Source organism: Chroicocephalus ridibundus, chromosome 3 (genome assembly GCF_963924245.1).
Source record: "Chroicocephalus ridibundus chromosome 3, bChrRid1.1, whole genome shotgun sequence".
In the NCBI taxonomy this organism is placed as follows: domain Eukaryota; kingdom Metazoa; phylum Chordata; class Aves; order Charadriiformes; family Laridae; genus Chroicocephalus; species Chroicocephalus ridibundus.
In genome coordinates, this window is record NC_086286.1 from 118523846 (window position 1) to 118529845 (window position 6000).

Consider the following 6000-nt stretch of genomic DNA (forward strand, 5'->3'; position numbering starts at 1 on the left):
GGCCGGTCCTTACTCAGCTAAAGCTTGAGCCCGGGACAGATGGAGGGCCGCATCGGTTGCTCTTATTGTTAAAGATACAGATGTTTAAAATTAAAAGCAATTGTTTTTTAAGCATTCCCAGATGGCTATTTCATAAAGTAGTCACACACCGGTCTCAGAACTCGCAGCTCTTCCACTGTCAAACCATGTTAATTTTGTACATGAATGGTTTTAATAAACCCAAGAAAAAAATGCATTCTCATGTGTTAATTTTGCAAGGCAGTCCAGCAGCCGTGCTTTAAAAATTAACAAAAAAATAAAACGCCACCCAGAAAGTGCTCACATGCCAAAATTTGCCAGATTGGTGGATGAAATGAAGCGGGGAGGCAGTGACAGAGGGCCCGGGCCGTGGGGCTGGTGGGCTTTTCCAGCCCCAGCTAGTGGACTGGCTACCACTGGCCTCTTGGCATCAGGCTGGGTGGCACCAAGGATCCCTGCAACCTCTGCAAAATGAAGCAGGGGCTTCGGTCCAGGATTCGGTCCCCAACAAACTAAAGCAAATTCAAGTAAATGCTGTGAAAAGATTGCTTGTTCATTCAGAAACGTTTGTTGGGCAATGTATTTGTGAAATTATAATAATATTGTCCTTACAGCTAGTGTGTGCTATTGTTGTTGTTGGGCAGATACAACCTAAATATTTTTTAAGTTTTTAGCCACTCAGGGTAAAGCCCAGGTGGATTTGAGACTGTAACATGTATTTCTGGGTGAGAGAACCGTTGCAGAGAGGGTTATCAAGATGTCTCAGCAGCACTGTAGGTAACACAGATGGGTGATATTTTTCTGGACAAAAATTAGGTCTGCAAAGTCATCTGGAAATAGCTATGTTAACAGGATTTCATCCATAATATCAGCCGGATTTCAGTATTCCAGAATTTGTGACTTTCATAACTGTTCTGCAGAATTTCCTGACATCTCTCATAAAGCTCTTCAGCCTTTTTTGTATTTTAAACAACTCTGATTAGACAACTCCTGTTGTGCTTGAAAACGATGCTATAAAAATAATTAATAGCCCTGAAGATTAAAAAAAAAAAAAGCCGGAAAAAAACAACCCACAAAACCCAACACTTCTCAAAAAAACATTAGATGTTTTCAGCAAAAATCTCCCAGTGTGAAAGGCATCACGCCAGCATTCAGCCGTGCTGTCTGGGCTGCCGCGGTGCTTGCGATGTCTCTGGGACCAGACTCCCATCAAGCTGACTCCCTTGGCTAAGGGTTGTAGATCCTAGAAAGCAGCAGTCCTGCTTTTTCTAATGATGCTTCATTAGAGCATCATTAGATTCCCTTCCCTTCCCTTCCCTTCCCTTCCCTTCCCTTCCCTTCCCTTCCCTTCCCTTCCCTTCCCTTCCCTTCCCTTCCCTTCCCTTCCCTTCCCTTCCCTTCCCTTCCCTTCCCTTCCCTTCCCTTCCCTTCCCTTCCCTTCCCTTCCCTTCCCTTCCCTTCCCTTCCCTTCCCTTCCCTTCCCTTCCCTTCCCTTCCCTTCCCTTCCCTTCCCTTCCCTTCCCTTCCCTTCCCTTCCCTTCCCTTCCCTTCCCTTCCCTTCCCTTCCCTTCCCTTCCCTTCCCTTCCCTTCCCTTCCCTTCCCTTCCCTTCCCTCAGGGTTAGCTGTCACTCACAAAGTTGGGAGGGGGTCAAGCTCATCTTTCACCCATTATTCACTGGGTAGACCTATGCTCAAATATCTCTCCGCCTTGAGGGACAGCGTTGATGTCATGGTGACTATCCTACCCACCACGCTACAGCTTACATGGGTAGTCACCAAGCCGCCATGACCAAAAGCGACCTCCTTCCAACCTGTTAAATTCTGAGGCCATTATTTAAATTGAGGGATGGTGAGTGAGTTTCACAGAGAAACAAGAACCAGAGCATCCAGTCCTCAACCACGTGGGCCATGCATGAGATGAGTGAACTGAGGTGTTGGTGCAGAGCAGTGGACCTTCACCCAGCTTGCTGTGTCCACTGACCGGGGCTTCTCCAGCCCCAGCCCCATACCCTGCACTGGGAAAATGTTTCCTTACCAACCATCAGGGTTTCAGGCTGAGATATTTCCACAGTGTGTGCTCCCACACCTATTTCTATACATCTCTACCAGGATCCCCTGTGCTTGCGTGTTGCGACAGGCAGCGTTTGCAGGAGAGGTGAAGCAGGAAGGTCCACGCCTGTGGCCGGAGCCTCTTCCACAGCTCGTGCAGCTGACAGTGCCCTGCCAGCGGGCAGGGACCTACCGAGCTCAGACCCCTCGCAGCTGGGAGCAGAGCACTGATTTCTGGTGTAAGCAGGGACCGGGTGACTCCCCGTCACCAATACCTAATTACAGCTTTGATTGCCGGCAGACAGACATGCTGCACGATGTCTTTCTCCTCCGGATGGCAGCTGAACACCCAGTGCAATCTCTCTCAGTTGCTGCTTTGCCACGTAATACTGTTTTCCTCTTGTTTTCCATGCGCAGTGCTGACAGCATCCCGCCTGTCATGCGTATCTGGACGGGGATCCGTGTGCTGGAGCCGCGGCTCCTGCTCTTGCGCTGCTCCCTCGGCCGGAGGGGATCACAGGGGACATCAGCCATTCTGCAGACACAGGTCAGGATGCCCCACCAGCCCACCCGCCATGCCGGTTGGTGCCCACCATGGGCATGCACCAGCCCAGCAGCTCCTTCCCATCCAGCCACGGCTGACCCTGGTGTCCAGGTGCTGCCTCTTCACACGGGCATCTGCAGCCAGCGCTGGGCCTCAGAGCCCTGGTCCCGGCTGCGGACCCTGGCTGGATCCCGACTGGGGTATCTGCGTGCTCTCTCCACCCCAGGACATGATAATCCCCTTTGATTTTACCATTTTTATCTAAACCCCTCTGGAAGTCAGTCAGATTTTAAGTTTTTCCTCCCCTGACCTCTACTTCTGGCACCAGAAAGCTGCTCTGAGCATCACCTCCTTGCGCTTGAAATCTGATCTCCAGCCTATTTGTTGCTAATAGATGCCCATTTATTAACATGCCAAGATTAATGAACCTTTCCCTGGTATAGGAAAACCATATTGCTAAATTACTGAATGCGTGTATTTCCCGTCTGGACAAACTGAGAGGGGCTGTTGGATCAAATCAGTTCTTAAATGGGAACCATTTACGACTCTGTGTTGAGAAGATGGTGTTTGTCGCTGGGATTCACGTCTTCCTTGTGCACATCCCAGTCATTCCTGTCTGACCCTGACTGTTGTCCCTCATCCCACGCCTCATAAAGGAGTCCAGACTTTTTTAGAAAGAGGGAAAATGTTCTTTATCCTGGCAAGCACCTGGGTCTTGATCCTTTCCTAAATGTTCTTAGAAGAACTGGAGCCTGATGGATGCCCCCAGCTTTACAGATGGGAAATTTTCAGCTGGACTTTTTTCCTAGGGAGATGTTTCAGTCCTTGTTTTTCTCTTGAGCATCTCTAGGGGAGATTCATCCTCCCTGTGATGCAGCAGCACGTGTGCAACATTTCCCAGTGTAAGCACGAGCAAGCAAGGACTATTAATTTTGACTGTTACCTCCAGCCTTTCTTTTGGCTTCACGTGGAACCGTCTTACCTGCGTTTGACGAAGCTTTTGTCACGGGGAACAGTACAGCCACAAATACAGCACACTCCCCTGCCACTGGGGAAGGCAACCACAGTTTTGGGGGACAACTGAGGTACCTACAGCACAGGGACCTGCAGGCTGTCCCCGCTAGACCCAACGGCACGTGCAGGTGAGGACACAGCCCCGGTGCGCGGCACCGTGTCCACCTGAGGGTGCACCGCGCTCCTGAGCCCCCTTCGCTGCCCGCCCCTCGCCGAACGCCTCCCCCGGCAGCGAGGTGAGAGGGAGCTGAGTCACCACCGATTCTCACGCTCGGCCCGTTTTTGAGGCCAAAACAACCGATTTTATTTTCCATAGCTGTCAGTCATGGAAAGCAGCTTTGTTTTTCTGTTTTAAACGAGGAAGGGCAAACGGCGTTGAAAGCCTGCCACCGCCTATTAGTGATGAGGACTGATGGAGCTAGACTGCGCCTGCAGAACATCTATTCCTCCTACACCTTCAGCAGCTCGGCTTCGTACTGCCAGATCAACAAGTGACTCTGGCAAAACTGCGCCGTCAAGCCCGAGGTGCGTGTCCTCTCCCGGCTCAGGCGGCAGTCACCGCGTAACGCCGTAGCCACCAGTGTAACGAAGGGATGCTTCCTAGGCGAGTTCGTGGATTAAGCGTGTGTAGGGCACTGCCTTCTTTTCAAGCTTGCTCAACAGTCTAATCAGCTCTGGAAGCAGTTTGTACGAGCTTTATCTATCTACCTATTTATTTATTTATTTTAAATTATATATTTATATATATTTTTTAGCAGAGGAAAATACTCAGCCCCTCCAAAGCCAGCAGCGTTCCTCCCGGGCTGCAGAGGATTATCAGCTGGGTCCTCAGCAAGCAGCCGGTGCTGGGGGGGACGTGGGATTCTCCTCCTTTCACATCAAACACGTGGCGTGCCCGCCAAACTTCCGAGCCGCCTGATAACTGGGTAAGAAATGTCACCTCTGTCTGTATCTCTGCACAGCTCTTCTCTGGCCGCAGACACTAACTGCACCAACCCTTCACCCGTGTCACTTTTGTCCGGCTGGGGAAACTCTCGTCTCTCCCTGTTCATGTTTTCTCCCTTGTAGATAAGAAGTATAGGAGGCCGAGGAGGTGCCGGGGACACCTGATTCTCCTCACTCTCCTCATGTTCATTTATAACTGACTCACAAGGGAATTTTTTCCCCTTTCAGTATTTCTTCTTCTCCTTTTGATGACCAAGTGCTTGGTGTTTAGAGGACCCAGAAAATGTGAGGCAAAGGAGGTACCACCATGGCACCACATGAACAGCCTGAAAGGTGTTGGACTTGTGTCTTTCCATCTTATACTTACAATTATTGTTGTCCCCAATTCGTTTCTTCCTTTCAGGCTCTTTAAATCATGCCCTCAGCGCACAGAACTCATACAGAGCCACCCCTCTCCATAGTAACCCCAGCTGGCAGCTAAATATTTACCAGTCTGACAGCATCTTTTTTAGTCATAGAGCTTGTTTTTCTGGGGATTACCCAAACTTGGGGTTGCTACACAGTCTGTTTAATCCAGCAGCTGGTTTCGGGGTCTCTGGGGCCGACCCCCGGTCGCAGGCTCTGCCATGGCAGCTCACGCTGGGCTGTTGGGAGGGTTTGATGCTTTGGAAGTGGTTTTCTGGTGAAAACCTTTTTCTCAGGAGGAATGAGCTGGGCATGAGATGCCCCCTCAATCTTTTCACACCTTGAGGCTGGGGGGCTAATGTTCCTTATAAATGTTTCTCATTACCGGCACGGTTGTGCCCAATACCCTCAGCCACCCTGGACATCTGCTCTGCTCTGCATCCTCCTCAGCAGGCCTGATCACACACAATTCTGGGATTAGTTTCATGTGAAAACTGTTTGGGACAAGGAGGTGATTTAGAAATCCCATGAAATACCCCTATCAGTGCAGCTCAGAGCACGGAGGTGCTATATGCCACTTAGCTCGTCTCCCCCCGACATGGGACTAGCTGCAAGACACAGAATCATTGAACGGTTTGGGTTGGAAGGGACCTTAAAGATCATCTAGTTCCAACCCCCTGCCATGGGCAGGGACACCTCCCACTAGACCAGGCTGCTCAAAGCCCCATCCAGCCTGGCCTTGAACACTTCCAGGGATGGGGCATCCACAGCTTCCCTGGGCAACCTGTTCCAGTGCCTCCATTTATTCCTGCATCACTGCTTCTACAGTACAGGGTTTATATTTCTTCTTGGAGTGCCAATTTCTGTGTGCAGACAAGGTGGAGGGCCTGACTCCGAAACGCTTATGGGGCTGAGTTAATTACGCGTGATGTAGAAAGCGTTTCCTTTTCCACTTTCAGTCCCTTCTGCAGCCCTTGGTTTTGTGTCCTGAGAGTTTGAGGGGTGCAGTGACAGCTGCTGCTCA